The sequence below is a fragment of the Microtus oregoni genome, unplaced genomic scaffold (genome assembly GCF_018167655.1).
Source record: "Microtus oregoni isolate MIOR12 unplaced genomic scaffold, Mior012 000002F_ref0000024, whole genome shotgun sequence".
NCBI classification, from domain to species: domain Eukaryota; kingdom Metazoa; phylum Chordata; class Mammalia; order Rodentia; family Cricetidae; genus Microtus; species Microtus oregoni.
Window position 1 is genome coordinate 8,729,205 of NW_024543061.1, and position 16,010 is coordinate 8,745,214.

A 16,010-nucleotide genomic window follows, 5' to 3' on the forward strand; every position below is an offset into this window, starting at 1 on the left:
AAGATAATATTTTCAGAAATAAAAGTTAATACTATAAAACTGAAAAGTTAGTGGGTATTTTAGCTTTCCTGCTCACTCAAATTGTTGAATCCTAACAAACATTTGAAGAACCAATACAAATATTCCTCATTTTATTATACAACCTCATAGACAATAACTATACCTAAGTATATTCTACACTGTTAACATAACCTTGATAGAAATATCTAGACATAACAATAATCAAATAATACAAAATAAAATAGCAAAAGAAACATTATACATAAATATCCATTATCTTTAATAAAACTGAATCATAATAACAAATTTAAAATTGTTCAACAGAATTAAATATTTCTTAAACCTTACAATTGGCTAATAGGTATGTGATAAAAATGTTCAATTCTACTAGTCATAAAGGGTATATCAAAACTAGCATAATGAATATATTTCTAAGGATAGGTAAACCATCCATTCTAATAAAATTCAGTATTACCATTAGGCAAATCATCATAAGGATTCTATTATGTGTTCCAGTGATCTTATTATTGAATCTATATATTAGTTAATATTGATTGTCACCTTAATGTCAGAACATGATCAAAATAATGAAGCATGGTGGATATTCCATTTGGAAACTGTGAGAAAGGTGAGATAAAAAAGCAGAGGTTCTTTTATCTCAGGTGAATTTTGTTCCCTGAATTGTTCTTTTGTGCAATTTCATTCCTTGTTCAACAAACATTTACATTCAATTTGCATTACATTTTTAGTCTTGTTGAAATTCAGAAGATAGCAACAGAAGCCAATTTGGCTAGTATTATATCCTTAATCTGGATATGACCTTCTGCCTTACTTTATGCTTTCCCAAATGAAATCTATAGTATGTATCAGGAAATTGTGTTAAAATTTGTCTGTCCTGAGAAAGTTCTTGGAAAGGACTATTGTGTTAATACCTATTATGTGCTTAATGATATTTATTTGCAGGTTTTCCTGATCATGCTTTCTCATTAACTCAAACAACCTTTCATGGAACATTGCTTTCTTTGTTTTTTTCTTGTATATGAGTACACTGACACTGAAGAAAGGTTGTCTACAACATTGGACTACAGTCTGCACCATTCTTTCTGGTCCTGGATACCAAATCAAGCAGACAAGATCTACACAGTTCAATGAAAGCCTACATTGATAGAATTGAGAAATTTCCAGGAAATTATTATTGCACACTTCTATGTGGGGGTAGACAATTAGCATTTGATTAATCTTGAGTAGTGGAGGCTCTAATATAACATATATATTGATAGATTTAAATTAAATAAATTTTTTTAAAAAAGCATTGGAGGAGTTAAAAAAACATTGGAGGGTAAAATATAGCCCAGTATGAGGAAGTAATCTACTGGAAGCATGTTCATGAGGACTAAATATTGTCCTAACAACATTCCAACCTGTCCATATCACTGAAGTTCTTATTGGTCAGTTTGTGTTTATATACGAATCTTCTTCTCCAGAAAGTTTTGTTTATACCTTGTTTAAACATTTGGAATGCAGACATATCAATTTAATGTCATTTTGTTATTACCATTCTTTTAATATTCTGCTTTGAATATATATTCATGGATATTTATACATATATTCAAATTAATATGTACATTCAAGTATAATACACACAAACACATATATGTATTATATATATGCGCGCGCACGTGTGTGTGTGTGTGTGTGTGTGTGTGTGTGTATTTATATTCAAAGTGAAAAGTTCTGGAAGCCCTCCTAGAGGAGTTTGAGCAGAATTTCCAGTGGTGTGGCTGCTATGTCAATAACAGACATAGTTTATTCAATGTAATATGAATGAGCACTAATAATTCTTTACATCTAATATCTATTTCCTTAAAATGATAGAATCCTAATGTTAGAGATCATTGAATTTCTATTATGAAAATACCTAACATAACTTAGTGGTTGTAACAGGCACCTTTAATACTAGCACTCAGGAGGCAAAGGTAGGTGGATCTATGATCTATGAGTTTCAAGTCAGCCTTATCTACAGAGTGAGTTCCGGGCTAGGCAGGGTTACACAGATAAAACTTTGATAAAAAACAAAACAAAGCAAAACCCACCAAAAAACAGAAAAACAAACAAAATATCACACACATACATACATACATACTCACACACAAAAAATGTATACAAAGAGAGAGATAGAGAGAGAGAGAGAGAGAGAGAGAGAGAGATTCAAACAGAAATAAAAAATGAAAGAAGTCAGATTCATTGTGACCTAGAATTCAGAAGTTGCAGGATGTAACAAGAGGGAAGAAATTTGGATTCACTCCATTAACACCATGGTGGGTATGAAAAAAAAAAAAAGGTCTAGATTTGAAAGAGACAGTGATGCGAAATGGTGTACCCTCATTGACCTATTTCTTACATTTGGGACATACAGTTAACTTTCTAGAACATACCATTTTAGTATTGAAAGTCTGTGATCAATTCTTTAAAATGAAAGTTAATGAGACACTGTGTCATTAAATCATAGCGTGACACTAACCACAAATACATTATTTTCTAGATACCAGTTTTTCTGAATTAACATAGTCTTTCTGGCTATTGTTTTTCTCTATGCATTGTAAGTATAGCATAGCTAGGATTAGTAAAACAAGAAAGAGGCTGTTCTTTATTTTGATATTTATGTCTTAATAAAATATTACTATATTCCCAATTTATTGTATAAAATATAAGAAGTTGAAAGGAAAATACAGTTAAATTGTATTTATGGTTTAATAAAGAGCAAATCACTATAGATCTTCAGCAAACTCTGTGGAAATTTGTCATATATCAGTTCTTGAGCCTAAGAGAACAGTTAGAATTAGAGCAGCTACATTGACAATCCTTTGCAGTTCTACAAATGACCTTTTTTCCTTTCTTATCTTTTTCTAAAATAGGTAAAACAAAGTGTTTTTTTTTTATTTTACATACCAATCCCAGTTCCCACTCCCTCCACTCTTCCCATTCGCTCCACATTCCCCCACACCCCACCAAAAAGCCATTTCTTAGAGAAGGTAAGGCACATTGCTTCGAGAAGGTCCAAGGAACTCCCTACTATATCTAGGCTGAGCAACGAGTCTATTAAAATAGAATGGGTTCCCAAAATTCCAATGAAAGTCATAGGAATTAATCTTGGTTTTACTGCCAGTGGTCCATAGTCTGTCCCAGTCATACAACTATCACCCATGTTCAGAGAGTCTAATTTGGTTCTGTGTTTGTTCTTTCCTTGTCTAGTTGAGGTTGATGAGCTCCCATTAGCTCAAGTAAACTGTTTCTGTGGGAGTCAGATCTCTTTGTTCATATTCTCACTCTTCCCACTCATCTACTCAACTTTGAGAGTTTGGCCCAGTACTCCACTGACATTCTCTACCTCTGTTTCACACAATTAAAGAGTCTACAATGTAAAATTATAGTATTCAAAGATTGTAATCAATTGTTTAAAATGGAAGTTTATGAGACTCTGTGTCATCAAATCACAACATGACTCTCACCACAAATATGTTATTTTCTTGATAACATTTACTTAATGGCAGTTTCCTGAATTAATACAGTCTTTATTGCAGTATCCTTAGGGCTGTTGTTTTTCTGTATGCATTACAAGGATAGCACAGCTAGGATTACCAAAACAGAAAAGAGACTGCTCTTTATGGTGATTTTTATGTTTTAATGAATAAATTATCACTATATTCTCCCTTTCTTGTGTAAAATAAAAAAAATAGAGAAATAAGAAATGCATTGATTTTGTATTTATATTTAAATAAATAAAATACCATTATAGCTCTCAAGCAAAATCTATGGAAATTTTTCATATGTCAGCTCATAGGCCTAACAGGGGGACAGTTAAAATTAGAGAGGTTATAATAAAAGTACTCTCCATTTCTCCAAATAAACTTTTTTATGTTTTATAAAAAAGAAAACAAACTATATCTTTTCATTTTACATACCAATTCTAGTTTCCTCTCTCATCCTCCCATTCCATCCACATTCCCCAACTCCCCACCCTCATTTACTCCTCAGAGAGGATAAGGCATTTTGTTTTGGGGAATGTCCAAGGCCATCTGTACTATATCTAGGCTGAGCATGGTATTCATTCAAAGAGAATAGTTTCTTAAAATGTCATCACAAGCAGTAGGTATAAATCCTGGTGCCACTGCCAGTGGTCCCGCAGACATACAGCTGTCACCCACATCGAGAGGGTATAGTTTGCTTCAATGCTGCTTTCTTCCTTGTCTGGTTGAGGTTAGTGAGCCCTTATTAACTCAGATAAACTGTTTTAATGAATGTCCCCATCATGGTCTTGACCATTTATCTCACATCATGGTCTTGACCTTTTATCTCATATTCTCATTCCTCCCTTCAACAGAACTTTGGGAGCTGAGCTCAATGTTAAACTGAGGGCCTCTTCCTCTATTACTATCTGTTTATGGATAAAGGTTCTATGGCAACATTTAAGATATTTATCATTCTGACTCCAGGGCAAGGCTAGTCCAGGCACCCTCTTCTCTATTGCATAGGGTCCTAGCTGGGGTCATCCTTGTGGACTCCAGGGAATTTTGCTAGTGTGAGGTTTCTTGCCAGCCCCATAATGGCTACCTCAATCAAAATATCTCTTTCCTTGCTATCATCTCTGACATTTCTCCATCTCAACTATTCCATTTCCTCAAGTTCTCTTCCACCCACTTATACTTTCCAACACCTGTAGCACAAATACTGAGAGCAACAATAAATAAACAGGACTACAAGAAACTGAGTATTTCTGTAAAGCAAAAGACACAGATAATAAGGCAAAATGGGAAAAGAACTTCACCCACCCCACATCAGACAATGGATTGGTCTCTAAAATATATAAAGAACTCAAGAAATTACACATCAACTTTCCAAATAATTCAGTTAAAAAATGGAGTAGAGCACTAAACTAAGAGTTCAAAACAGATGATGCTCAAGTGGCCAATAGACACTTAAGGAATTGTCCAACATCTTTAGCCCTGAGGAAAATGCAAATCTAAATGACTCTTGGGATTTCAACTTACACCATTGAATAGCTAAGATTTAAAAAAAAACAGAAATAATAGCTTATACTGGAGAGGATGTGAAATAAGGGGAACACTCCCATTGCTGGTAGAAATGCAAATTTATACGACCACTCTGGAAATCAGTATTATAGTGTCTCATAAAATTGGGTATCAACCTTCCTCAGGACCCAGCAATACAATATTTGGCATATAATCAAAGGATGCTCAATTATACTAGAAGGGCATTTGTTCTAGCACCATTATTTGTATGGCCAGAATCTGGAAACAACCTAGATGCCCCTTAACCAAAGAAATGATAAAGAAAATGTGGTCATTTATACAATGTAGTACTACTTAATGCAAAAAGAAAAACACAATGTCATCTTGAAATTTTCTTGCAAATTGATCAGATCTAACTAGAAAACATCATTCTGAGTAAAGTAACCCAGACACAGAAATATGGACATGGCATAACACTCATTCATAAATAGATATTAGGTGTAAAACAAAGGATAATGAGTCTTTAGCACATGACAGTAGAGAAACTAAGGTAAATCCTAAAAAAACATATATAAATTCACTTGGAAACAAGAAATAAATAAGATCACCTGACAAAAATAAGGATGTGAGCGTAGGGGAGGAGTGAGGGCTGAATGACCTTTAAAGGAGAGCAGAACTTGAAAACAAAATATTAACAGGTGCAGGCACTAGGGGGAGCAGCTAGTCCTGTTCAGGATTACTCTCTGCTCTATTGGAAGTTTTAGGTTATAGTTTGTATTGTTGTAAGTGACAATGTCTTCAGGCTGCTGGGAGCTGATGTAAGAGTGACATCTGTCCCAGATCTACTGCTACTGATTCTTGATGATGCTCTCACTTGGAGTTGGAATATCTTATTGATTATTAAATTTAGAAGGATTACCTGTTTTCTGACTGGCATGGCAAGTGATAATGACTCTGTCTCCAAGAAAAGAAGACAGAGTGAATAGAGATAGGAACTTTTGAGTGGTGTGTGTGTGTCTGTGAGTCTGTTTCTCTTTGAGTCCTTATGTTGTATATTCCTACTATCAATAGTGACTATAATTCTGAAATAGTCATTATTTTTACTTTTGCATTTTAAAGTGGTATACTTTATCATTAAAATTTTCATATGAATGACAGCACATCCCACAATTAAACATAAACAAAGTTTATACAACTTAATTTACTTCTATACAGTTAGAACGGAAGTTGTGGAGCTCCACATTAGATTTTCTACTTTCAATTATTTTTGTAAAATTATCCATTACAAAAACAAAACAACTATCACAGGATTAGAAAAATATCTTCATATACTCTTTCATAACTGATATGGAATTCCTCTCTGTATGCTGTGAATAACATTGGTGTATAAAGAAATTGCTTCAAAACTATAGCAGTGCAAAGCACAACAGAGTTAGTTGGGGAATACTAAACTGAATGCTCGGAGAAGAAAGGCAGAGTTTAGAAAGAAGCCATGAAACCACCACTGGAGACAGACATGCATGAACCTTGCTGGTAGGCCACAAGTCTCATTGTAAAATATAAAATAATAGAGATGGGCTAGTTCTACATGTAAGATGCAATATGCTTAAGTAATTGGCCAAGCAGTGATTTATTTAATACAGTTTCTGTGTAGTAATTTTGGGAGTCTGGGTGGCTGGGAAATGAACAAGTGGTTCTTACTACACATTGTTTCTTTTCTCTCATTTCATTTTTGACAACTGATATCATTGATCACAAAATAAATATTTTTTTGCTTAGATTCCCTGGTAATCTCAAAGTGAGCATGAAGAACAGAACATTTAAAACCAGGTTGAGTCATCCATTTCTAAGGAATCTTGCCTCCAACTATTCATCAGTATTCTGCCAAGTTACTTTAATCAAAACCAACCAATATCAGGACTTCTTTCTGTTCCCCAAGCTCCCTCCTTTAATAAGCATGCATTGCATATATTATATGACATCTTTGGATGCCTCAAGATACTATTCTTATCTTTCTCTTCTATCCTTGCTTCATCCTCAATTTTCAAAACTTGAGACTCACTGTAACTAATGTTCATTTGACCGTAGAAAATTCTTTGTTCTCTACAAAATACTAAAAACATCAAATCCGCCATAGCTTTAAACAGAAGTTTTTTATGGCTGAACATAGGTCAATGGAGATCTGCAAGTAGAAGAAATAAGTAACTATAATAAATTTGAAAGACTTGCATTTGAATATTGCATGCAGTGTCAATTCTCTGACATGCCCAGGTATTATGATATTGAATGCTCAAAGTAAGTTAGAACATTTGTAGAAAAGCAGGGTTTGCATTCAAAGAGATCCCAGAAAAGGAGCAATCTTTTTGGAATCTGTCATGGAAATTGTTCTTGTAGGATAGACTAGCCTCGAACTCCCAAATATCCCCATGCCTCTGCCTCCCGAGTGCTGGTACTAAAGGCATGTGCTACCACTGACCATCTCCAACAACATTTAAAAAGACGTGGCTCTAGAGGGTATCCCAGGTGTCCACGGGGATGTCCCCAGCTAGGTCCTTGGGTAGCAGAGGAGACAATGCGTGAACTGGCTTTGCCCCCCTATCACACTGATGATTATCTCAAATATCACCATAGAATCTTCTTCTGGCGACAGATGGAGATAGAGACAGAGACCCTCATCAGAGCAACAGACTGAGCTCACAAGGTCCACTTGAAGAGCAGAAGGAAGGAGAAGATGACTAAGAAAGTCAGGACCATGAGGGGTTGGTCCACCCACTGAGACAGTGTGCCTGATCTAATGGGAGCTCACCAAATCCAGCTGGACCAGGATTGAACGAGCATGTGATCAACCGGACTCTCTGAATGTGGGTGACAATGGGGGCTGAGTGAGAAGCCATCAATAATGGCACTGGGACCTGTTTCTACTGCATGTACTGGCATTTTGGGACCCTAGTCTATTTGAATGCACACCTTCTTAGGCCTGGAAGTACGGGGGAGGGCCTTGGACTTCCCACAGGCAGGGTACCCCACCCTCTCTTAAGGAGAGAGGGAGAGGGAGAGAGAGAAAGGGGAATGGGAGGAGGGGAGGAAGTGTAAATTTTTGAATGGAAAAATAAAAAAAAAGGAAAAAGGATTTATTTTCAATTCTCAGCAGTGGCATGGAGGAAGCCACCCATGCAAACATACAAATACCTGATGGTCAGAGAACTGGAACATCTTTTTAGGTCAATGGTATTGAAGAAAGAAGTAAAAACTATTTTTACCTATGTGACACTAGGGAGAGAATGATGTGCACTCAGAATCCGGACTAGGATGATAACCCACTATCTTTACATAGAAAAGGGGATCATCATTTTCTTTGGCAGTTCATGACAGAAGTAGTGGAACAAAGAAATCACAAGTAAAGGTAGATAAATCTATTGGTCAAAGATTCCATGGCAGTGATTCAGATTTTGCCTTTCATTATAAATCACAAATTTCTATTCTACAAAGTTGGGATTCTACTCTATTTCACATCCTACTTACCAAGGAATAGGAGCCATGAGAAATCCAACTAGTGATTAATAAGTTTAGTGTGTATTAGTAAAAGGAGCTAGGAAACTTACTTGAAGTTCTAGGGTTGGACCATCTTGATCAAAGTATATCCTAGATGGATGATTAGACTGGAAAGCAAGAATTAACAGTGTAGTTAAGCAAAATCTTATATTGTCATAAAACAAGAGAATGATTATCCCTTTTCTTTATTTTCTATTGAAAAATTGCTTTTCCTACAATATAATCTAGTCACAGTTTATTATCACCCAGCACTCCCGAGATCCTTCTCACTTCCATACCCACCTAATTCCACATCTATTCTTTATCTGTCTCTCTCTGGGAGAACAAGCAAACAAATAACAGAATAAGAAAAAAAGAAAGGAAATTCAACATGAACACACTTGCACATGCATACACACATCATAAAATTATAATAATGGAAACAGTAACATACAGGCAAAAACAGTATGACAAAAGTGTATAATAAAGCCATCTTGGTGAAAAAGTACAAAATTATTATTTAGTAAGATGTATGTTTATCATATACTGCTATGCATGGGTTCTTCCTTTAAGTGTTGTTTAGGGTTACTGCTCATATACCCTTTGTTACTTCATTAGTGAAAACTGCTTTTGTCTTTTGTAAATGGATTTCAGTTGAAGATAGATAATTGGTTTTGAATGGAAGCTTGTGTTCTCTCGGTTATTGAACCATATGTGAATTAGATATGGAAAAGTCCATTGTGATGCTAGGTTATATTTTAGTTGAGCTGAGTATCTATCTGTTTCTGTCTAAATGACATTGTTTCAGTGGAGTTGCCCACCCCCTCTGGCTTCAACAGTTTTTTCACATCATTCTCTTCTTCATCATCCCATGAGTCCCAAGGTTCAGGTGTCTCTGCAATCTCAATATGCTACAGAGAGATAATCCATGGGAATCAAGAATTCAGTTTTATAGGTAATCTTCAAATATTCCAAAGAACTACATGATCATAATGTCATTTAAAATGTTATAAAAACCTACATCTTTTATGGCAGAGAGATACATCTGCTCCTGGCATCAATAATCTCCATAGAAGTATTAAAAGTACCCAGGAACCTCCATATAGATTTTGCTTTTTTTTCATTAACAAAAGCTAGCCATTTGGACAAGAAACTGCCCTTTCCTCTACTGCTGGTAGTATGCTGTCCAAACTGGACAAGTCATACAAAAAGAAAGTGACTGCAAAACTTTTCCAAAACAAAGTGTTATAGTCCTTCAAAATGTGTGCTAAATAGAAGAGTCTACTTCATAGCCTAGGCAAGTAGGATGAAGATGGATGCCTAAAATTTGTACGTTTGCAAAGGAACCTTTAGTGATTGTCATATAACCACCTCTTTTTGTTATTTTTATAGTTTCAGAATACTTTTGCTCTGTATTTCCGAGTAATATTTTGTCCTTTGATGGGGGAATGCCTCTCTGCATGCTGAGAATATGTTTTATTACCATTGATTAATATAGAAGCTGCTTTGACTTATTGCAGGGAAGAATATATCTAGGTAGAAAACACAAAGAGCGATATAGGGAGAAAAAAGGATGCACTCAGGGAAATGCCTGCAGGTGCAATATATTTCGGATATATTTTAAATGTTTGAGAAAAAGAAACATTTATATTGTTTACTTAAAAAGATATTTTGATCTCAAAAATGTACTTTTAGGATTTTAATACAAGTTATGACTACAATATTTAACTAATATAGGATAATGTAATATTTTCTCTTAATTTGCCAATGCAAATGGCTGTGCTTTGCAAGCTTCATTCTTACATGATAATTATTGTTATTGTGTATAGTTTTACTGTGCTGGAGATATAACTTTCCTCTTTTATTTAGATAAAAGAAAGCAATGTTGTGGAATATCCCATTAAAGTGTGTAAAGATGTATCACTATGATTGGTTTAAAAATTGTAAACAGCCAATATTTAGACTGGATTTCTATACAGAGAAGAAACTGAGAGAAGAAAACAGATATGGCAGGAGACAGAGCAAGCAGGGTGGGCAATAAGGAGATTAAGCTTTAAAACAAGAAGTTATAAAGTAAATCAATAGAAATTCGTTAAATTAAGTTATAAGATCTAGTTAGAAACGAACCTATACTATCAGCTAAATTTTTATAATTAATAAGCCTCCATTTCCTTCTTAATGACCTGGTGGCTCAAAGAGAAATTTGTCTTCAGGATACCCTGACATATTCCTTGATAAACTGTCTTCTTTTCTATATAATTACTTAATTTGTAACAATTTGTGGTCTTGACTTATATTCCATTTTATATATATAGTGAATATTTTCATCCTTTTGATTTTTCTTTGTGTTTTATTTGTACATTTACTCTATAACTTTCAAACAATGTATTTGCTTGTAAAAGAAGTGTTTCTTTACTTACAAGCAAAAGGTTCTTTTTCTTCCTATCCTGCAGTTGTAACCATATTGACTACATGTTTAGTTCTAATTATATGGACAGTTATCATTGAATAAGGAATTATTTATGTGACCACTTTTTATTTTTTGAATATTTTTCTTCCTATGTTCCTATCTATTTGTGGTTTTGTGTTTTAAGTATTAATAAAATTTCAATTTTTCTTTATGGTATTTGGTCTTTTGGACAGGTGTATTGCACTTAATTTATATCAGATTCTTTGAATTTCCAGGATCTGGTTGCTCAGATAGTAGTTTAATTAGTATCTTTGTTGTATCTTCAACTTTTTCTAATATTTATGGAAAGTCCATATTATAAGTATGTATTAATGAAATTGTACCTCATGTAGTGCCTTTGTAGTTTATTCTTTTCAGTGTTCTTGAATGTTTCTCAAAAATGTAAATAATGATCTTTTTTTTATTTTCACTACATATTATCCTCTTCCCTCTCACACCAAAATTGCTATTTCCCATCATCTTCCTCCAACTCTAGCACATTTTGTTAACAGGTGAGTTTATTTTTTTCTGTTTACATTAACATGTGTTGGGCTCATTTATATGAACATATAAGTTTATTAATGGTTCCACGCTAAAGGCAACATATCTTCACATCAACAGTTAATTCATTGGATTCTGTCTATGAGGAGAAATGACACATAAGTTCCTACTCCATGCATGGTAAAATGCCAATTGGTCCAATCTTGTGCTGATCTTGTACACAACAGTGAGTTTAAGAGAACAGTAAGTAATCAATGAATGGTCTGTTTCATAGCATTTTTTTTTGGTATTTTCAGGTTCTTATTTTTTTTTTCTTCATCTTACACTTGAGTCTGAATCAGATGACATAAATAAACTGTGGAGTGTAACTGTGAGCCCTCCAGAACTATTCTTTGTCCTCTGAAGAATTTTGAGCATCCATATTAAAAACTAAATACTACTAAAAGTAATTTCTCTGATGAAGCATGACTGCATCACTAATATATGGGTATAAACATAACAATTAGAAAACAAATTGATGCCAGTTGTATGTTACCTCACAGGTTATATAACTTCAAAATTTCTCTCGCCATAAAAACTTGACTGGCTTTAAAATACCAGACACTTGATTTCTGCCAGAGAATGTTTCACAGTGTAATTAGAAAGCTCTAGTTTAGCCCTATGATTGTGAATATTTTATCAATCAGCATCATGTCCAACAGATGGCAATTATTATAGTATACCAATTACACAGCAGAGAAAAACAATTGATAATTTTATTCTCTGTTGGGGGAGGGGCTTTGTTGGTTCCAGGCTGCTCAGCCTTGAAATAATCACACAGAAACTGTATTAATTAAATCACTGCTTGGCCCATTAGTACTAGCTTCTTATTGGCTAACTCTTACATCTTAATTTAACCCATTTCTATCAATCTGTGTATCACCACAAGGTCATGGCCTACCAGAAAATTTCAGCATGTCTATCTCCAGTTGACCCATGGTATCTTGCCCTGACTCTGCCTTCTTCCTACCAGCATTTTGTTTAATTTTTCCCACTGAGCTCTGTTCCCCTACAGCTCTGTTATACACCCAAAGCATTTCTTTATTAACCAATGATACACATAACCAAAGCAACACATAGATAGAAGGACCTCCTATACATTTCTCCTGTTCTGTTTAAACAAAAAGAAATGCTTTAACTTTAATATAGAAAAGCTACATATAACAAAATGGGTATCAAGTAAGGACTACAGTTACAACATTTATATCTACTTTAGCTTTTATCACAACTAAGAAAAACAATACTTATAAATTCTTCAACTTCATCAAAGACTCCAGAAGTATATAATTGTACCTAAGTAAACAGGAAGTACATTGTAAGCAACTTCCAAAACTCTAGAATTGACAGAGACATGCTGATACTTTGACAGTCACTCAAAGTTCTTCTGTAACATTGAGGCTTCTATCTTCAGCCTACAGGCCCATAGTATCCAGCAGACTTTTGCTTTCTTCATGAAGTAGGAAATTTCAAATACAGTTCCTATACTGGCAGTTTGTCCCTCACATTTTTCTGTGTCCTGCAGAATGTCTAGCAGTCTCTTTCATGAAGCAGGAAGCCCGAAGTATCGTCTCATCTTTAGACAAGTTCAGGAGTCATTGCTTTGTGGGTCTTGCATGTCCAGTTTATTCAATAGTCCAGGCAAGAGCAGTTTCCTGCCCAAATGGCTAACCAACTCTGTAAGAAGCCTCTTCGATGCACACCATCCTCTTGAAATAATTGGTGCTGCAAGGAGCAGATTTATCTCACTGTCATGAAAAGTATTAAGTTCTTAAACATTTTAAATGCCATATTCTGAAGGTCTCTGAAAGATTTGAAGAATACCTATCTAGCTTAAATATATCTCTATATATCTAGAAAACTTAACTAACATGACAACAAGCTTGATGATTATCTATTAACCTATATTTCTTAATTATACATTATTTTTTAAAAAGAGCTACACAATCGCAATACCTTAAACAAGAGAAGAAAATATATATACATATAACAAAATTGACCTTAAACTTGTATCAATAAATCAACAGCCATACCAGTGCAATGCAAAGTATCCATCTCTGTAGCATATCCCCCTTTAAATGTAAAGAAATATTTATAAACAGTATTTGGGAATATGGGCACAGTTATTTCTCTCCAAACTGCTTCCAGCTGTTTATTGGGTAAAGTATTTTATTTGTGGGAGTGGTCACAGCAACCTTTTAGGGAGTCTCGGTCCATCAAACCATATCAGTCTGGAATGAATCTACAGGTTCTCATTCTCTGTGGAGACAAAAGAACCTCTTTTCCAAAGCACTATATCCTGAAGTCAAGATATCTTTATAATATAAATGCTGATTTAGCTTAGCTGCCATAGAATGAAATGACACTCTGTACTTAGCTCCTTCACAGTCAAAAACTTCAAAGAAAACACAATAATATACATAACCAGACTCTCTGTGTATTTTTCCATTTTTATATGGCTTATTTTTCTTTACTCTTTTAATCAATGACTGTCTGTACTTTATCTCCTTAAAGAATTTTTTTAAAACAATATTCTTCATTTTTAGCTCTCTATGTTTTTTTCTCTTATCCCCATTACAAACCTTTCCCCAAAATGTCACACCTTCTAATCCTTTCCAAACATTTTCACAAAGGGAGAAAAATTATTTAAATATATGGGTCCATGGAAGCTCTCTAATTCAAACTATCACACATTGATACCAAGGAAATGAGAAAGGGAAAGGATAGGCCCAAGGTTTGTCCTAAAGTTCACAAGGAAAAATTCAGAACTCATTTTTGAATATTGCATCCTATAGAACTTCACAGTTCATAAACCTATAATAGAGGAAACCACAATTTTCAGATGCTTAATTTAGGAGATGGGTTGAATCTGGGTGCTAATGAAGAACATGAGCAACATAATCTTTTCTTTGAGAAAAAGGTGGCATAAACAGAGACAAAAATAGGGAAATTCATCTCAGATTAGTGGACTTTGTCTTCATTACCAAAGGTCCCCACAAAGCTCAAATAGGTGGATACACAATAAATAAGGATAGGCATTAGTGTTGTTAATATGAGAAAGTGAACATGGATACTTTTACACTGAGCTCAAGAGGATATTCTTCACAGGAGAGTTAAGAAAGTAGATAATTCATCACAGAGTTTATAAATGGTATGGGAGGTAAGTTGTTTTACTAAACCCATGCCGTAAATGTTTTATATGAGGTTGTAGGAACTCTGGAATATCTTTTTATTAATTTTTAATGAGCTCTACATATTTCTCTGCTCCCCTCCATGCATCTCCCCTCCTCCCTTCAACACTACCCCAAGGTACTCATGCTCCCAATTTACTCTGATCATGTCTTTTTCTACTTTGCATGTAGATTAGATCTATGTAAGTCTCTCTTAATGACCTCATTGTTGTCTAAATTCTCTGGGATTGTGGTTTGTAGGCTGGTTTCTTTGCTTTATGTTTAAAAACCACCTATGAGTGAGAATATGTGATAATTGTCTTTCTGTGTCTGAGTTACCTCACTCAAAATAATGTTTTCTAGCACTGTCCATTTTCCTGCAAATTTCAAGGTGTCATTATTTTTTTTTCTGCTCTGTAGTACTCTGTTGTGTAAATGTACTACATTTCCCTTATCCGTTCTTCAGTCGAGGGACATTTAGGTTGTTTGTTTCTAAGTTCTGGCTATGACGAACAATGCTGCTATGAGCATAGCTGAGCACATGTCCTTATGGCACGATTGAGCATACTCTGAATATATACCCAAAAGTGGTATTACTGGTTCTTTTTTTTTTTTTTTGGTTTTTCAAGACAGGGTTTCTCTGTGGTTTTTGGAGCCTGTCCTGGAACTAGCTCTGTAGACCAGCCTGGTCTCGAACTCACAGAGATCCACCTGCCTCTGCCTCACGAGTGCTGGGATTAAAGGCGTGCGCCACCACTGCCCGGCTTTATTACTGGTTCTTGAGGTAGGTTGTTTTCTAATTTTCTTAGAAATCAAAGGGGTTACATGAGCTTGCATTCCCACCAACAATGCAGAAGTGTTCCCTTTACCCCAAAAGCTCTCCAGCATAAATTGTCATTAGTGTTTTTGATCTTTGCCAGAAGATCATACAGGAGTAAGATACATATATAAATCAATATTTCTAAGTGTACTTTTATTGATTGTGTATATATTGATTTGGAGTTCCTTCTATGCCAAATTGAATGCATCTAAACAAAAGCTTTATCAACTATGGTTCATATAACTTTGCAAAATAGGAAATGAGAAGATTGTAAATGCCAGAATACCATGAATTCTGTTAAGAAACAGTCCCTACTAAAAGGGCTGAATAAACATGAAAAGAACAATTGTAATATGTATGAATGGATATGATAAAGAGGAAGGGGAGCAATTTTTGTAGTATTCTTCCCCTAGACAAATAAATTCAGTCAAGTAATGACTTCTGTTTTGTTGAGAATCATGCTTTCTCAGTGG